The sequence below is a fragment of the Triturus cristatus genome, chromosome 11 (genome assembly GCF_964204655.1).
Source record: "Triturus cristatus chromosome 11, aTriCri1.1, whole genome shotgun sequence".
Classification (NCBI taxonomy): Eukaryota; Metazoa; Chordata; class Amphibia; order Caudata; family Salamandridae; genus Triturus; species Triturus cristatus.
The window spans coordinates 17,855,126-17,867,621 of NC_140594.1; positions in this window are offsets into that span (position 1 = coordinate 17,855,126).

The following is a 12,496-nucleotide window of genomic DNA, read 5'->3' on the forward strand; positions in this document are numbered from 1 at the left end:
TAGATAGCATTCAACACATTTGGTTCAATAAACATTTGCGAGCAGCAGCCAAACAAAAAGTTCGTACCTGTATGATCTGTTGCCAGTTCAACCCAGGAAAAAGCGTTCCCGTAGAACAGGGTGGATTTCAGCCTCCTGATCACCCTTTTGAAGTCCTCCAGATGGATTATATCCAGATGGAACGATGTCGAGGATTCAAATATGTTCTCGTCGTTGTTTGTGCTCTTTCCCGTTGGACGGAGGCATACCCGGTTTCAGATTACACTGCCCCGACTACTGCCAAACAGTTGGTTCGAGAATTCTTCCCACGATATGGCTTACCACGTGTTGTTCACTCAGATAACGGCCAGCCGTTCTCATCCGAATTAATGAAACACGTTTCACTTTTGTTAGGCTATCAGTGGAAATTCCACTGTGTCCGACACCCCGAGGCAGCAGGTCTCGTAGAAAGACATAATCAGACCCTGAAAATTAGATTGTCCAAAATATGCAGGGAGAAAGGTGTCGACTGGGTAGTAGCATTACCAGTTGCACTCTTTTACACAAGAATGGTAGCACACTCTCGAACAGGGCTATCCCCGTATGAAGTGATCTTCGGCAGACCACCAAATATGTGGGGGACGCCTATGCCACGCAAAATAACTGATATTGACTGTAATATGCTGACGGATTACTTGGCTTCCTTGATGTCTGCACTACAATCTTGTCGTTCACAGGTAGCTGCAGCTTTCCCTGACAACACTGAGGTGAAACCCCATGACGTAGTTCCGGGAGACTTGGTCCTCGTGAGGAACTTTGATCGAAAGACTCAGCTGGAACCTAGGTGGAAGTCGCCTCAGCTGGTGTTGCTCACCACAAGAACAGCCGTGAAGATCGAAGGCAGAAAAGGTTGGATTCATTCAAGTCATATCAAGAAGTTTCATGGACTACAATCAGATGTGAATACCACACCTTGTGTGTCTTCACCCATTGACTCAAAACTTCCTTTTGTTGAAAAGAGTAAATCCGAACTGTACAAACTGAAACTTAGGTCCAATCAGTCAAGCAATTTGATTGTTTAAGTCCTCTCCAAGGTGAAGCGGTTGAATTGTCTCTGACATGTACCCCTTGGACCTGAATAGAGAAAACACCCGAAAAATGTTGAAACGACAGGCGTACTGTAAATTACTGCGTAGTCATTGCATAGTGACATTATTAATTTTGTTTTTCTTAAGTCTTTTAATAATTACTGCAAGTATATTGTTGCACATATATTATCCTATTTCCAGACATGTTTATAATATTACTGCTGAACATTCTTTTAGTGAATTACCTCCGCTTGAGTTGTCTTATAGATTTGCGCTGCGCAATAACACGTTTATTAGTATGTTACATCATTCCCATCAGGTTAGCAATGCTACAAATTGTTGGATATGTGGCCGACTCCCTCCCTATCAGAATTATAAAGGAATTCTACCTCTCTTCCCATACCCGTTCACACACAATGGCTCCTGTGGAGCATGGTTTAGTTTAATTAATTCTCTAGATTCGAATTCTGCAGTTTATCAAGATAACTGGGTATGGGGAAATTTGAACCTAGTTTTGCTTAAGGTCTGCTACCCTAACAAGGAGGGACTTCCCCAGAGAACAGGAACTGATCTAGAAAATGAAGTGTATGGATTAGGTAATTTTACACTTAATCTTATGATCCTAAATGTCGAATCCGAAGCTACTCCAATTTTGCCCGCTATGCCAATATTTCCAGTAAAAGGTGAATTATGTGTAAGAAAGAATGGTTCCATACATATGGGCCACAGTAGATGCACCACTGTAGTAGAATTTAGTGATCAAGGCAAGTCTACATTTAGAGCTTCTCGCCATTCCTATTTCATATGTGGTCCGACGGCATATGTACGTTTGCCTCTAGATTGGGATGGTACTTGCTATATTGGATTCCTCTTGCCACCTGTTTTCCTAGCTCCTCCTGATTATCACAGAAATACTCATTTAGTATATAATAGAGTAAGGAGAGATCTCCCAATAGTCGATTACACTGAAACAGCATGGGAAAAATACACAGATTTCAATAAAGGTCTCTTTCCCTATATAGGTACTGTTACTAATAGTAAGCTGATACGTAGATTAACTAGAACCCTTGAAGCAGTAGTGAACGAAACTATTTCCGCCTTAGGAAATTTAACAGAAGAGCAGTCTGCTATGCGGATTGTTGTGCTTCAAAATCGTCTTGTCCTTGACGTCATCCTGGCCGATAGGGGCGGAGCTTGTAGGGTCATCGGATCAAGCTGTTGCATTTTCATACCAGAAAATTCGCCATCTGTATATAAAGCCATAACTCGCCTTCATAAGATTGTAAGCCAGATACACCAGAACCCAGGCACCTGGACTTGGTCCGGTTGGTTTTGGAGTGTATTATCTACCTTTGGATGGAAGGTCCTATCTTTCCTAGGTATTGGCCTTCTCATACTATTCAGTTGCTGTCTATGTCTACAATGTGGACCAGCGATCTGTGGTCTGTGTGCCACATCGTGTATTCCACCACCAGGATTTCATTCATCACGGAAGAAGAAAGAAGAACAAATGATGCTATATGAACAGATCAATGGATTGATGAAGATTGATATCTCTTAACGGGCAAGTAGGGGACAAGGAGGGAATGTGGAAATATGGATTTTTCTGATCAGTTATGTCCCCTATCTTGGACCCCAACGGTTCCATGTATGAATCACAAGTACATGTATGTTCCCTCCAGTTCCAGTTATGAAGACGCAAACACATGTGCGTCCACCGTCAACATGTCCTCTGTCAGATCCGCCATGAATAGGCCGGATATTCTATTCCTAAGTATGAAAGGCCACCGGCTTTCTTTGGTTCACTTATGCCATTTTACAGTCCAGGCAAGTAGGCCCTGATTCTGTCATCAAACTCTTCTTGCCTTCTGCCTCTGAAAGCTCCAGTCTGAGCCTGCATCTGTAACCATGAACTTTGTCTCATTCTCTGCGCGGCTCACGAAGCCTGACATCAGCCTGCTGCCTGCCAAAAACTGTATTTCACCTTCGAAATTATCTGCTCCGTTCCCTGCCCGATGCATTCCTGTCTAGCAGTTTAAGTAAACATTCTTCCAGCTACCGAGCAAAGGCCCGGCTTCTCTGTCTTTATGCAAGTTATTCATAGCCCTATTGCTATGGAAGATTTCCGCCCTCGCATCCAGTGTAGACACTTAGACGCTTGTACACGCACTAACAGTCAGTATAGTCAGTATAGTCAGTATAGAATAAGATTCTACTCGAAGAGACCTCTCTTTTGGATAACGTAGTTCTTTAAACATGGGATGTTAGATATCATTTGGGATTAGGTTGACTTGACCCTCCAGACTTCTGTCGCCACATGTAGAGCTAAATGTCAAGTCCCCTTCACCCCCTAGTTGCACGTCAATTACACGTCATGCTGCTGCGCGCGCATTTCTGACAAGCATTTCTGCTGACATTGCGAAATTCTTTCATAGAACCACCCTATTATGACATCACATCTAATGACGTCCTTTCATCACACCCAGTTACGCCCATTTTTGCTACGCACGAATATATTATCCATACTATCAATTGTTACGCCTCTTGTATTTGCTTCACTGTAATGCCTATTGTATAAAAGTAATTGATTGTCAATAACGTATGTACTTCACTTCCTGAACCTTCGTGGTGATGGAACTTGGAGCAACCGATTATAATCGACCATTGGAATAAAGCCCATTCCGAACCTCTAATACCACGGATTCTGCCTCTTATTTACTGAGCTATTTTATTATGTTTCTGTATCAAATTAAGTCCCGGTAATTAAATTATTTACCACAAACCAACGAAGATTGTATCCACGACTCGCACATACGATGGGTCCCAGGAGGACTTACCTACTTGGGTGTCAAGATTACCTAAAGTCTTGCATGCATGGCAGAAGATAATGTATTCCCATTACTGGACTGCACAAAACAGGACTTTTAGAAGTGTTCCTTCTACATCTCCCCCTGTGAGGAACCGTGCAGGCCATTAGGATGACCGCGGCCCCTGATTTAACTACCTAATCATTATGCTACGAATATCACAGATTCCGCTTGAGAACATAGACGCAGATATTTGTGCTTACATATGCAGCAGAGGCAAAGCTAGGTTCTGGGCTGTCACCCCCCCTCATGCTCCCTCTATGTAGTTGGCACAGGGCTCATGTCACCTCAACCCTGCGGTGCCTCAGGGTGCATTATGATAACTTGCCTGAGTTTCCCCTAGACCATGGCACTGACCCCATTAACTTTGTTTCAGTGTAGTGTTATTTCGCAAACCACAAGTGCCCATAACCCTTAATTCTGTGTGGTACTATCCCTGTGGCACCTTATGGCGCGCTATGATACCATGCCAGAGTTTTCCCTCTCACCCTGATTCCATTTCTCCCAAGCTTGCTAGCATTCCCGAAACACTTTACCCAATGGGTTGCCCTGCTCCCACTTTTGCTTGGGTCTTGGAGTGTTTTCGAGTGTAACCTTGGAAGTGCCAGTAACTCCAACCCGCATTTCGAGTGTAACCTTGGGAGTGCCAGTAACTTCAACCCGTATTTCGAGTTTAACCTTGGGAGTGCCAGAAACTCCAACCCATGTTTTCGTGTGTAATCTTGGGAGGGCCAGGAACTCCAACCAATGTTTTTGAGTGTAAACTTGGAAGTGCCAGAAATGCTGACTCATATTTGAAGTGTAACCTTGGGAGTGCCAGAAACTCCAAGCAATGTTTCAAGATTTACCTTGGGAGTTTCGGAGACTCTAACCAGTATTTGAAGCTCTTCCTCGAGGGTCCCAGAATTTCCTATCTGTGATGCTGGTATTCTACTCCTATTCCATATTGTAGAAGAAACATGTAAGTGAATGTCACTAAAGTTAATGCAATAACAATGTTTAAGAAGGACTGCTAATGTACTAATGGTAATTACTTTTTCTTGTTATTTTCAGTGTATTGCATCTTCTCAAAACCATACTTTCCTACCTTCACAAACACGGAAGGTCTCAAGAGCGACACACCCTGCTAAGTAGTGTGCACCGCCACTGAGCAGGTCCAGTATCGCAAGTCTCTATTTTCTTATTTTATTCCTGCCCTCTCTCCCCCTTGGAACAGTGCGTGATTTAGGAGTTTACCCCCTGGATCTCTTACTTATCTGAGTGCGATAGGTGGTTCAGCATCGACTCCAGTGTTGTCTCCGGGGTTGGGACCAGGTGAGTGCATGACATGGTTGACCCATCGCTGGGTCGACACGGCAGCAGAGGACTGTGATCAGGTCCACTGAGTCTGATCATGCCTGATGATAGAGAACTACTGGACGAGCATATGGTCCCTGCTCCACCACCACTGCCCCTTCCCGTTCTACCCTTCCCCACAACTTGCTGTTTTAGATGACAACTCTACCTCCCATGAACACCGGTGGATGGCAACCGCTTTCACCATTATGAAGCCCTGCAACACTTGAGGCAAAGCACTGTGCCTACCTCCAATAAATGGAGAAAATAACTTTACAGAGTAGTCAGCAATGAATGCAAAAAGAAAAACTCAATGACAACCTGGACGCCTTCGTGGCGATATGGGGCTCCTTCCTCATAGCGTACGAAACAGTGCTCATATGAGATGGCCCACTATAGGTCAACCACAGAGATGCAATCACATCGGTTACCCCCTGGTCTGACCCAACGCAGCCAGAAGGACCAGAATTTACCAACTCGGACACCCCGTCGTGAAGACACTAGTCACTTGTACCTTCCCATACCCCCTCACATCAACTAACCACCCCAGGTCTAAGACTCTCAGTTAGATACCCCCCTTGTTTTCATCCCCTGGAATAATGACCACATGGCTCAAAGTACTATGACGGGCGATTGTCTATAATCCCTATAATGGACCCTTGGCCCCGACCCCAAAGCCTAGGCCATGCAAGTGGGTCATTTCAATGTCCCAGAGCCCTACACGTGCCTAGAAGGCTCTTCAAATGTTACGTGTATAAAGTCAATAATGTGTTCACAATGTATGTATCCCATAAACCCCAATAAAATATTGCGGCAAAAAAAAAAACTTCAAAGGCTCAGACCCCAAGTCAAATTTGGTGTCTGGAAATAGGCTATAAGAAGCGGGGGATGACACCCTGAAAATTGTCATCTGCCAACCAGTCAGACAGGATGTGTGAAGAGTGGAAGCTCTCTAAGGGGCATATCAGCAAGGCGGCGCTATGAAATTATCGTCGCTTTTGCGTCCGTTTTCGGGCGAAAAGCGGCGATAATTTCATCGCCTTATCAGCAAAGACATGCTATTGCGTGTTTTGCTGATTTAGCGCCCCTTACAACAACGCCCAGCTTTGCATCTCTAATGAGATGCAAAGTGGCCGTTCTGTGCCAAAATAACTGGTGAAATGTCGCTAACCGACATTTCTCCAATTATCAAGCTGCACGCAAACAAGCAGAGCGATAAGAAAAGTAGCGATAACCACAGTTACCGCTACTTTCCTTACGCCTGCTTCTAATCTGACTTAGCCATGTAATCCAATGGGAGGTGGATTACATGGCTAAGACCACCCTGCCCTATCAGCAAGGTATCGCTGGTCGCAGTGCGATTATCGCTGGATTTCCAGCGATAATCACACTGTTTTCCAGCTAACGCATGGATTCCTATTGCTTGGGAGATAAGCGTTGCTGATAGCACGCTATCTCTGCGATAGAATCCAGTGTTAGCCTGCGATAATTATCCTCGCGCTAAAAGCGCTGAGCGATAATTATCGCAGGCCCTTGCTCATATGCCCCAAAGTCTTCTGCCTGTGACCAGAACTGGGGACCAGGGCCTGCCAGCCTCCATGCTGGGTGAGGGGACATCACTCAGGGAATCCAAGAACACCTGCCCTGGAGCCTGGAGAGCCAGTGCCTACCTCCTGCCAAGACCAATGTGCCCTGTGAGGAAGAGGAGAGCGCCGGACAGAGCAAGGGTTCATTGGGGAGCCCTGTTGAGTGGACTCCCTGTGCAAGGTGTGACGAGATGGCCGCTGCACGAATTGGGTTGGTGCCAGTGTGCAGGAATGAGTCAGTGACCCCCTTATACCAGGAGAGGGCCACAGTGAAGATAGCCCTGTTAAACACTGCCATGCAGGAAGGGCCAAAGCATTGTGCAGCAGCAGTGTGGCAGCCCTATATGCCAGTAGGGACTGCCAGGAATAAGTTTGCTGTGTCGATCATACGGGAGCCCGTGGATACTGAGCAAGGGTGACCTGTAGGTCACCGGAAACAATAAGGACTGTGAGAGGATCATCTTAGCCTGCCTCCTCATTGAGAGAATCTGCACGCTTGCTTACTTACCAAGAGGAGAGAGACGCAGGCAACCTCTGATCCCTGCAAGAGTGCAACCGCAAGGGAGAGAGCCTGCACCTGCCGCGTGCAGCCGCTGAGTCCGCATGCGAGCGATCTACCTGACCTAAACTGAAGCCCCTGTGAGCGCCCGTGGATGGGATGCACTCCTGACCGGCGCCCCCCGCGCCTAGAGGAGGGGCGCCCTTAGTAGCGCCACGGGACTGGACCTTCCCCAGGGACGTAAAGGGGGCGGAATGAGGTGACGTCATCGAGGTGCGCTGGAACGGTATTTGAATCCGTGCCTGGCGATCGTCAGCCTCTTTGTCCCTTCTAACCTCCGACAAGCTGCAGGGGCACATCGTCAACGTCGAAGGAGTTCGAGTCGGCGGAGTGTTGCGTGTGGCACAGGAGGTTTGAGGGGGCCTAGGCGTAGCTCACCCACATGGGGGTCTGTTGCGATTGGGTATTTAATTAATTATTTCCTTTTCGAGTGTTTCGCGTGTATTTCCTATGAAGGCCGCGTTGTGATAGGGACCATACTGTTCATAGTGCGAGGCGTCTTGCTGCGATATGCGAGGGGACGCCCACCCCCCTTGTTGTAGTCGAGGGTATTCGCGCTAAAAGTTTTTGAATAATTTTGCGTTGTGCACATTATGGAGTGTCACATGCTGGGGAAGCGCTGTTGTTTTACGTGTATTCCATATAAAAGACCGCGTTGTGATAGGAACCATACGGTTCGTGGTGCGGGGCGTCTCGCTGCGATATGCGAGGGGACGCCCTCCCCCTTTTTTGGTGGTTGATTGTATTCGTGCTAAAAGTTTTGGAACAAAATTGCGTTTTAAACATAATGGAGTGTCCGGTCGTTTACCGGGATGCGGACTATGGAGCGAGGCGTCCCGCCACCTTGGTTTTTCGAGTGGTTTCGTGCAGTGGGTTGGAACATTTTGGCCGTTCGCACCCATAGTTGTTGGTGCAATTGTTTGTTGAAACAGCGGCTATACCGCTTTACATCTATTCATACGGTGCTTGCTGTATTATTTCACCTACTGATCACTCCCTCGCATACCCCCGCCAGACATCGGGAGCGGCTCGCGGCTGGATTTTTCACTAAAGCTGGATGTGGCGGGGAAAAAACACCTTTGGAACAGTCTTTAGTCGTACACGAGGGTGATTTACCTCGTGTCATAGAATGTGGGGCGCAGTCTTTTCTCGCTGTCCATCAGCCCCCTCATTATTGTCTCTACATCGACGGTCCTCCCACTTCCGGCGCGGTTCGCATAAAACAGCCAGACGTTAGCTCACAGGTAAGGAGGGGGGGGGGCGCCCCCGTAACATGTAAGAGGCGGCTTGCGGTGAAAGGCGGCTCTCGGCTCTGGCTTCGCTATTTTGGAGCTGGGACGGCGGATAGGGATCGAATGCGCTTCAGCTCAAAGTCATTAGCCCGGATCTTGATATATATTCTATTTCCGATCTGGAATTTTGGTCTCCTAATGCGCCGCTTGTTGAAGAACGTTTTCACGGCACCATTAAATCTGCCAGTGCGTTTCATGCAAGGACATTTCAAGGCATCATAGTCCGGTTATTTGTTCTTATTTTCCCTGCGATTTGTTTCCTTGCTGTCAATGCTTATGGATAACAACATATATAGCGGAGGTAGTTGTATTACATAGTATTCGAAGTCTTTGCGCATCATGCCGCTGGCTTCCTGTATTTGCTGTATTTTATTGTCTTGATGAACGGTAAGTTGGGTACCGGTCGGTGATTTACAGTGCAGAACGTGTCAAGGAGTTAAGGCATGGTTTTTAGCTTCGTTTACTGGCTCTGGGGAACGTATTTCATTTACTGATGAGTTTACCGTATAACCTCATGGGCATTGGTGCAAATGCAGTTAAATTGTGGCCTGGATTATGAAAGAGCAATTGTTAGTCTTGCGTCAGAAGAGCGCTATTTTAACTCCAGGTGTTATCACAACTACAATGTTTTAAGTGCATGTTATGGGAGGGGCGGTGGCCTTGCACACCCTGATTATGGGGTGATCTTTGCCTTCCAGGCGTCAGTTGCCACCTTGGCCACCTGATGTTGGCCATTAGTAGGGCCTTCATTTGAACCTCCCGCCTCGGTTTAATAAACACACAATAGCCATATGAAACAGTCTCTTACCTGCACGACTGGGGGACCAAATATTGCTGTGCTTCTGAAGTCACGGCCTTGCCAACTATATAAAGGTTTATTTAGCCTCCTATCCATGTTAAAAATGGATTATAAAATACCGGGTAATATCCTGGCCTCCCTTGCTTTTCACTAATGCTGGTCTATACTGAATGAGCGGCTTTTTCCAATGGCTTAGCATGCTACCCTATATGCGCAGATTTTTTCAAGTATTAGGGGCAACCCTTAGCAGTGATTGTTTGCCTGCAGCATTATTGTTAGCTACTGAAAAGGCTCTTCACATGCTGGGTTGACTGGTGTTTCCTGTGAGCATTATTGAGGATGTTTGGGTTAGGCCCCGAACTATTGGATTGGATCCATCCACTGTATAACAAGTCAACCACCAGACAGATAGCAGACCATGCCAAATGGCGCCGAAACACACCCATGCGTTCAGCTGCCGCATACTAATAGTTGGGATTCTTACTGTGAGGGCGTCTAATTCATGCCAAATGGCGCGGAAGCACACCGCCGCGCACAGTAACTGCACGCTAGTAGTGAGCGTTGCTACTAGGTGGGCGTACGCTCATTACCACTCGCTGTACATCGCAACGAGACAGTGGGATAGGGGCTGCACATGGCAATACTAGGAGCTAATCCAGCACAGTTTTAATAGGCGCTGGATGCGTAACGTTCCGAGCCAGGCGCCCCCATGTGCGGCACTACGTTGCTCTGCTATGGGTCACCTGGTACAATGCATATACAAGTTCTCTAAACAGCATGATTTGCGCGCTGCTTTCCCTCATGGATAAGGTACACGTTAGAATAGGCTCTTGCAGGCGCAGCCGAGCAGAACCTTACGCATTCGTCCTAGCTCCCATTACACCAACTTCAGTAAGGTTAGTTAGTCCAGTAGGAACTCTGTAGATCTAAAACCGGACAATGCTGTAACTTTAAAGGCAGCACATACTCACTTCCGTTTCATGTTACCAGCAATAAGGAAACCAGTCATTGGTCTCAGTCACCTTTAGTACGTTTGTTCCCTATACTCCTGTCAGTGTCAATAACCAAGTTTTCTGGGGGTAACGCTGTAATAAAAAAAAAAATTAAAAAAAAAAGAATTGCCAGCCATAATGGTCCTGGTGGCCTCTGAGGAATGTAAATCTGCTTGTTTGACCCTATAATCTCTTTATTTACCAAATTAAAAGACACCAGACAGGTATTCATTTCAAAATATTTGTATTTATTTATAAATATATTCTTCTAATCTAGTTATGAGATTAGACCCAGGTAATATTCAAAGATCAACAATTCTCAATAAATTAAGCACAAATATGGCTGTAGCCCTAGGGGCGTACCAGACCATATATCAAAAAAAATAAAAAAAGAATGAAATTGGTTTAACAGTTCAAAACTTTTACCTGCTACCAGTTATCTGCGAAACGTTATGATCAGTTCAGCAAAAAAAAAAAAAAAACTTGTCTTGCCAACATAATCACATGGCTGGAGTGATAGTATAGGGGGAATCAGCCTTGGCCTGGAGGGAGAACGTCTCATCAAATGCGCATGGTTCTGCTTAGAAGTCAGGAAACAGATGAATTTTTGTCTGGTTACAATTACCCTTGAGCCGCTAGTGCGGGGGAACCAATTCTGGCATGGATGTAGTTTCTTTATGTTTTCGCGGTGATGCCAATAAGAGTGAGGAGACAGTGCAAAAACATTCCCAGGGCTTTGTTGCAGGAGGACCCCTTCCAAAACCCAAGTTACAATCACCAGTTGTGTTGATATCCAACAGTATTTATTCCCGTCACGTAGGGGGACCTTTGCGAGGGACTTAATAACCGTTAGGTTAGTAGTCAGTTTGGGGCTGAGCGGTGAGTTCTTATTGCGCGGGCTTCCGGGTCTGGCTAGTTACCAGGCAATATATTAAATCATCCAGCCGCGGCTTCCCTTGACCAAGGGCAACGCCATCTTCACATTGTTTTGGCCATGCGGGGGTGCGAAGTTTTTATATTAAAGAGGCACGTAGCAGAGGATACGGTAACAGGAGGCTCCTGGGTAAAGGTGTTTAGGGAATCTAATCTACAAACTTCACCTCGGGCACAGGGTAATTACCCGGCAGGTGCTACATTATCATGGTAACCCAGCCACGTTTACTCCTGTGGCAGCCTTTAACCACAGGTCTTAACAGTAAGGGGCGAAGCAAAACCAGCAAAACCAGCCTGTTATACCCCTGTGGCGGCCAAAGCAAAACCTCTCACAAAGGGAGCAGCCCTGTCAGTGGGTGGAGCAATAGCTCAGTGGGTGGCTGTGCAGGAGTCCAGGCCAGTGAAAGTCTTCTGGGGTCTTTGGATGGACACAAAATATGTAGCATAGCTGAGTGGTTTCTAGGCACAAGGAGGTGCTTGATTGGTAAGTTAACTATGACTGACGGCAGCAGCTAACGGTGTAACGGTATGGGTCAGTAGTTGTTCTTCGGCATTGAGGCCGCAGGGAGATGGGTCACAGCACAAGCATCCACACATGCCGTGAGTCATAGGGATTCCCAGAGGTTCTGGTGAAGTTGCATAAGACTATCATCAGCCGGGACTTAGCTTCTGGGGCACCTGGCTGGCGTCAGAAGGGACTGACCTGCCGGTGGTCCCGGACGTCACCTGGCTGGTGACAGAGTTCGGACCTGCTGGAGGTCTGGGATTTCAGTGGCATATCAACGAGGCATACTGGAGAGGCTCAGGAGAGTACACGTAGGGTTGCGCTAAGGTGGCAGGCATCCTGGCAGGCAGAATCGCTATTGGAGGCCCCAAGGGATTAGTTTCCTGGGGAGGGAGGTCGATGTCATAAAGGAAAACGAGTGATAGTGTGGAGCCTTCCCAACTCAGGGGACATTAAGCGTGGCTTCTGGACAATGTGCCAGCTACTGAGGTAGTTGCCAAGATATTTTATCTAACACATTATTGGGCCTGGTAATAGTCTGAAGGGATGTTCCTATATGTG